At 39.4% G+C, this 7,629-nt stretch overlaps 1 pseudogene; it reads right to left on the bottom strand.

Moving 5' to 3' along the window:
• Positions 1–4,796: 4,796 nt before the first annotated feature.
• On the bottom strand, positions 4,797–7,103 carry LOC123723659 (fish-egg lectin-like; annotated as a pseudogene).
• Positions 7,104–7,629: the final 526 nt, after the last annotated feature.

The following is a 7,629-nucleotide window of genomic DNA, read 5'->3' as shown; positions in this document are numbered from 1 at the left end:
GCGTGCCAATGACTTAGTGAAACTTTAAACAGAAATACAATTCTCTCACATTAACATCATTACATAGCATCCCATCACCTCACAAATAGCTTCATCCTTATTCATTAATTTTATACAACCATTAGATGTAAGTCTCATACCTGAGACTCTTCTATAAACATGGTTATGGTAATGTGGCTGTATTGTTTCTCATGAATTTCACAAAATTGAACCAAACGGACCAGTTCGTAGCTGGATTCTTCACCGATCTTTTATACCTTCTCCAGAACCTGAATATTGTTCGGTTGTCAAGTTCTGTGAGGTGGAAGAAATTCCTTTGTTCTCTCTATGAAAACTCACTCTCTCTATACTGTCTGGCCATGAGGCAGGATCTTCTCTAGGAATTTACGACCTCTTCTGACCACAGCAGCCTGGGTGTGGGAGACAGAGGTAGGGGGATGGTGCATAGAAAAAGGCTGTTGCAGAGGGAGGGGGGAATAGTGCTCGCTGTACCCAAAGAGGGCAACGTCATGACAACAGTAAGGATCAGAGTTATTCATAAAGGTATATCATTATTATTGTAAGTTCTTATTACAAGTCATATTCAAGTTAATAATGTTGAGGGGGAAAGGGTGGAACTATACACATAGTTCAGTAGCAACCTTACCTGGTATAAACACTACCCGCAGAGTTGACCCCAAAGACACTACCATCAGTTGCCACCTCAATCATGGAAAGCTTGCCATCAATGTGACTCCACCCCTTGTTTTGGCAGTCTTGATTCAGCTGGAAACAAAATGATACAATCAGGGTTTTAGGACAATTTCAACAGTTATAATATGAAACAGTTTTAAAATAACTGACACTCTTCATCCTCTACTACTCTACTCCAGCTCTCACACTCTTTCCCAGATCTTACACTCATTAAGAAGATATCATCATTCTTGTTGACTGCCCAGCACCCAAAGCGTCCGCAGCTGTAGTACTTCACAGCTCCTGGCAATCCTGTCCATGGAAGGGGTGAGCCTGGACCCTTGTAGCCAACTGTGGCACTACATGTCAGACAGAATGAAGTATCTTTCATGTGGACCCCCACAATAAACTGTTCACCTCCAGCATCCACCTGCTTCAGAAGGCCTGAAGACCATAAAGACAGACTGACACACAGACAATCAAACAAGTAGCACTTATATGTGAGTACTGCAAAATGACTTACAATAACAATATTAAACTTGTAAAACATGAATAATTTTTCAAGAACACCCTGATGGTATCAGGAAAGCTAAGAAGCATGTGTCCACTGGATAAATATTGAGTAATGCTCTCCACTTACCTGCAGCTTGCACTCAGTTACCGGTGACATACCTGTAGATTGAGTTGGCCTTGTTGATTAAACAGCATGATCATTACACAGGTGCTGGGGAGAATAAAAGGTCAGTTTTGTCACACAACACAATGTCAGAGATATCTCAAGTTTTGAGGGAGCGTGCACTTGGCAAGCTGACTGCAGTAATGTTCACCAGAGCTGCTGCAAGATCATTTTATGTTAATTTCTCTACAATAAGCCGCCTCCAAAGTCTTTTTAGAGAATTTGTCAGTATGTCCATCTGGCCTAATGCAGTCCATCTGTATGGCTTTGTGTGGGCGAGCGGTTTGCAGTGAAACGAGTGCGTGTAGGGTTATAGTATGCGCAGACATAAGCTACAGACAACGAACACAAGTGCATTTTATCGATGGCAATTTCAATGTAAAGAAATACCATGATGACATCCTGAGGCCCGTTGTGAGGCCCACTTTTTTTATGGCATCTGTGACCAACAGATTCATATCTGTATTCCCAGTCATGTGAAATCCATAGATTAGGACCTAATGATTTCCTAAAATGAACTGTAACTCAGTAAAATCTTTGAAATTGTTGCATGTTTTTGTTCAGTATAGATAGCTACAATAGTTGTCTTGGTAACCAAACAGAGACTTACCAGTTTAGCTAACCAAACCATCAGTCGTGGTCTGCTATTATGATAATCAAATTCAACAATGACAATAATGTTTTGAATTGAACTTTTGTAGGTTCAATAGCAGCTCAAATGTAGAACATGTAAGAATGAACTTGCCATTGAATTCTAATGTTTTGATATACCATTCGTTAGAGAGAAATAATGCACGCTCTAGAATGCCCTTCAAGACAATTAAAAACGAGTATTCGAAGATGCCATGATATAAGTGATTTTAAAGCTTCTGTTGTTTTCCTTTGTGACCCACATACTGTACTTGGTAGGTGGTATATTTGTAGAGTTTTTTGATAAGGTTGCTAAGCACCAAAGCGTTATAGTCCGGCACATGAGGAATTGAAAAATTGTATGGTTGAGAGGGATGAGGCAAAAGTGATGGCAAATAGGTCTGGCTGTACAACCGATTGGCAAACATACTGTAAATTGAGAAATCATGTGTCTAAACTGAATGAAAAGAAGAAACTACACTATGAAACAAAGATAAATAGCATAAAGAATTATAGTAAAATGTTTTGGAGTACCTTCAATGAAAATTTGGGCAAAAAGGCAAACTTCTCTCCATCATTCATTTAATCCGATTGCTCATTCATCACAAAACCCATTGGTATTGCCAACTACTTTAATGATTTTTTCATTGGCAAGAATAGCAAACTTAGGCATGACATGCCAGAAACAATTTTTTGTTTGTTGTTAAATGTCTATCAACAATGACAAGTCACTGGGGTCTGACAACTTGGATGGAAAATTACTTAGGATAAATCCTCTTGACGTTACCCTAGGATAGGGGGCACCACAGCGCATTTTGGAAAAAATACGTGCCCATTTTCAACGGCCTACTAATCAAACTCAGAAGCTAGGATATGCATATGATTAATACCTGTGGATAGAAAACACCCTAAAGTTTCTAAAACTGTTTGAATGGTGTCTGTGAGTATAACAGAACTCATATGGCAGTCAAAACCCCGAGACCGATTGAAACAGGAAGTGGAATTCTGAATTGTGGACTCAACTTCACGTCGTTGCCTATTATTCACACCGTGAGCTATCGTTCATTGAGCACTTCCTATTGCTTCCACAAGAGGTCCCCAGTCTTTACAAAGTGTTTTGAGCCTTCTACTGTCGAAACTCAGTGAATGAGACCCGTTGGAAATTGGTCACAGGGGGAGGGCCATCACCATTATGACGCCGGCGGCCCTGTCTACCCCCACCTTTCGAAATGTTTTGAAACACAATGCAATCGTCCCCCTCGAATCTTATTGGCTCTCTTGTTGAAACAGGCCCTGAAGATTTATGTTATACAACGTTTGACATGTTTGAACGAACCTAAATGGGAAAAAAAATATATATTTTGAAATGTAGCCCGGCAGAGCATTTGGATACAGCATTCAGAAGCGCTAACAACAGCAAGCTAATGGAACATAAAGGATGGACTTTTTCGACCGAAAATACATCTGTTGTGGACCTGGGATTCCTGGAAGTGCTTTCTAATGAAGACAACTAAAGGTAAGCGATTATTGACAATATTATACAAGATTAGATGTGATATGCGATTGTTCCAAGATGGCGCCGAGCTCGGTTTACTAGCTCATTTTCTGAGTATCGCATCCCCTTTTATCGCTAAGTGTGATTACCCAGTAAAGTTATTTTTAAATCTGGTATGACAGGTGCTTTCAAGAGATATTCATCTATAAATCTTAGAATGACAATATTACATTTTAAAAATGTTTTCGAATAGTAATTCAGTAAATTGTAGCACTGTTTCCCTGGATGCATTTGACGGGAAAATAGTTAGTCAACGTCAGACGCCGATGTAAAATGCTGTTTTCATATATAAATATGAACTTTATTGAACAAAAGAATGCATGCATTGTGTAACATGATGTCCTAGGTGTGTCATCTGATGAAGTTTGTAAAAGGTTAGTGCTGCATTTAGCTGTTTTTTGGTTATTTGTGATGCATGTGGTTGGTCGGAAAATGGCTATGTTGCTGCTTTTACAATGGACTCCTCTAACATAATCTAATGATTTGCTTTTCCTGTAAAACCTTTTTGAAATCGGACGACGTGGGTCGATTCAGGAGAGGTGTATCTATAAAACGATATGAGACGGTCCTATATTTGAAAAAAGAAAAATATTACATTTCGTTATGCTAATGTCGCTAGGAGTTTTCCCTGGATTTTGATCCCGCATACGGGACGGGACGCTGGAGAGGATAATAGCGGACGATATTGCCACTCCTATTTGCCGTATCTTCATTAGAAAGTGTGCGCCCTCAGGCTTGGAGGGAAGAAAAAGTTATTCCCCTAACTAAAAATAGTAAAGCCAACCAGCTAACGTTAGACATTTAGCCAGAATGTGTAACATATTGTACGCTTTGCAAATTTTTTACATATACTACCAATTGTAATTCGTAACATATCATACGAAATGGAAATGGACATCCACAAATGAATACATCCCATACGAAATGTAACATATCATACTAAATTGAGTGTCTCGGATTTACGTACAGAATAATACTAAATACTCTGAGACCAGGTTGCCAGGCTCCGCTGAGAGCTAGGTGTAGTGGTGGTAAGGATTCTCTCCATGGTGCTGAAAGGAAGCTCTGCTGTTGGGATAGCTTTATGTAGGGCTTAACAGTTTGCGGGCAGTTTGTGTTGTGCAGTGGTTTTGCTGGCATGTATCTAAAAAAAAATTGGTTGAGTTTGCCCCACCAAGATTTCGATGCTAAAATCACCACTGGCAGAGCAACCTAAAATCCCTCTGTTCAATATCATAAAAAAAAAAAACAATAACACAGAAATTACAATAGTTTCAAAATGAATGCTTTATTTTTGCAGGAAATGATTATATAATGAGATAATAAACAATGACAAGGATTCTTTCCAATCCTATTGATGACCTCTGAAGCACAGCAAAACCCATGTGGATTGTGAGCAACATGACCGTGCCCTAGTTTACACTACACTTAAATAGCCTCCATGGCAAAGATCTATTGAAGTGTTAATCAAGGAGTTGTCAAGAAAATATAAAATCTTCAATGATATTTTTTTTAAATGTCAATAAGATCATTGAAGAACTGAAAATAATAGGTAGAGCAATAGGTTTTAAAATGAAGGATTTTTATGAACTAAAGGCTTTTCCAGAAAGAGAGATCAATGAGTTCGCCAGGGAACTTTAGACAGATCCCGAACGGCCTTCAGCTACAGAGAAGAGGCTAATGTGTGCACACCATGGTGACGGCAGACTTGGAGACGACCCAAAGACGGCCCAGGTCGTAGGTCACGTGGCCCATGAGCATACACATTGGGATATTGCTCCATCCGGTGCCCTCTGGTTTACTGGCTGTGATGCCGTCTCTGTGTTGAAGAAAGGGTTGGGGTTCATGTTTTAAAGCTTATCCATTTTATTAAGTACATCCTTTTTGGGACTTTAATAATTAAATATAGCCATTGATTTTTGAAGAATATAACTTCTGCCTCTTGAGCTTTATTCAACCACATCAGAAGCCAAAATGTAAGCTTTTACTCAATTGTTTGTAAACAATGTTATTGTAAACAAACAATGTATTGCTTTAAAAAACATGTTAAAAAGAATGTAAACAAAAAATTGTTGTGTCTTTGCATCCGTAACTCCATGTATGAATGTGAGAGTGGTTACATTTCTCTAACTACATTCCTCAGCTGTTTACCAGAACAAGTGGTGGGGTGTCTGGGAAGTTGTTGTTTTTTATCCCAAACTGTAGCTTTACAGGACATCCAACTTTTACATATTTTATCGTACACTGTCTACACATTTCTTAATAAGTCCTATAAGTTTAGATCTGATTATATTTAACTGATTTTATTCATGTACCTACAGTATTTTAGTTTTTGTGTAAAGAGATTCACATGGCATGTACTGTAAGGATCAGAGTTATAATTAAAGATATACCATTATTATTTTAAATTATTATTACAAGTCATTTTCAAGTTAATACTGTTGGGGGGGGGAGTGGACCATACACATAGTTCAGTAGCAACCTTACCTGGTATAAACACTACCCGCAGAGTTGACCCCAAAGACACTACCATCAGTTGCCACCTCAATCATGGAAAGCTTGCCATCAATGTGACTCCACCCCTTGTTTTGGCAGTCTTGATTCAGCTGGAAACAAAATGATACAATCAGGGTTTTAGGACAATTTCAACAGTTATAATATGAAACAGTTTTAAAATAACTGACACTCTCCATCCTCTACTACTCTACTCCAGCTCTCACACTCTTTCCCAGATCTTACACTCATTAAGTAGATATCATCATTCTTGTTGACTGCCCAGCACCCAAAGGGTCCGCAGCTGTAGTACTTCACAGCTCCTGGCAATCCTGTCCATGGAAGGGGTGAGCCTGGACCCTTGTAGCCAACTGTGGCACTACTTGTCAGACAGTATGGAGTATCGTTCATGTTAGCCCCCACAATAAACTGTTCACCTCCAGCATCCAACTGTTTCAGAAGGCCTGAAGACCACAAAGGCAGACAGACAAGCAAACAAGGAGTACTGCCAAATTACCTACAAGTTACAATTTAAAACATCAATCGTTTTTTTCAACAGCCTGATGGTATCAGGAAAGCTAATAAGCAGGTGTCCTCTGGATAAATATTGAGTAATGCTCTCCACTTACCTGCAGCTTGAACCCAGTTACCGGCCACATACTTGTAGATTGCATAGTCCTTGTTGACACCCCAGATCCCTGCTGGTCCTACAGTGATATGCTTCAGGGAACCAGGCAGACGGATCCATTAATCACCTACCAGGTAGTAGGGGATTTGACTTGTGTCCGTAGCAACCACTTGCCCCAGTCCTGCATCGATCTGCATCAGATTCTTGATGTTTACTACCTCCTGACAGTCCCATGCTATGGAGACAAAGACATATGAGTAGAGTACACCAACAAAAACTTCAACTCCAAGTTGATCAAGCATGTTTCAGATGATGGTAACTTACCATGACTGATGGTCAGGAAACAGAGGACCAATAGGACGGCTGCAGTGGCTCTCATGATGTCTATGTAGATCTACAGTATACGTTTGGTTGTACACCAGACTTCAATTGTCCCATTGGAAGACTTTGCGCTTTTATAGCCCTGCACACAGCTGTCAGCAATGATGGCTCCTGTTCCACCTGTTTAGCGAAGACTTGATGGTGTCCGGTGTCTGGGAGAGGGGAGAGGAGAGTTCCTTTGTTCTTCTCACGTTTTCTCTGTTTACATTTTGAAATACAGTGCCTATAGAAAGTCCACACCCACCTTGGATTTCTTCAGATTGTATTCACAAAGTGGGATTAAAACGGATATAATAGCAAGATAATAGCAATTTTATTGTCATCCATCTACACAAAATACTCTGTAGTGTCAAAGTGAAAGAAAACTGATATACTTTTAAATGAATGCAAAATAAAACACAAATGTACCTCAATTATATAAGTTTTAACCCCCCTGAATCAATACATGGTAAAAACACCTTTGGCAGCGATTACAGTGGTGAGTCTTCTTGGGTTAGTCTCATAAGAGCCTTGCACACCTATATTGTGCAATATTTACCCATTTCTCTTTTAAAAACTTCTTAAAGCAACACTATATATACAAAGTATGTGGAC

The sequence above is a fragment of the Salmo salar genome, chromosome ssa17, assembly GCF_905237065.1.
Source record: "Salmo salar chromosome ssa17, Ssal_v3.1, whole genome shotgun sequence".
Lineage (NCBI taxonomy): Eukaryota > Metazoa > Chordata > Actinopteri > Salmoniformes > Salmonidae > Salmo > Salmo salar.
The sequence above is the reverse complement of the archived record's forward strand: the minus strand, read 5'-3'. Positions and strand labels throughout refer to the sequence as shown.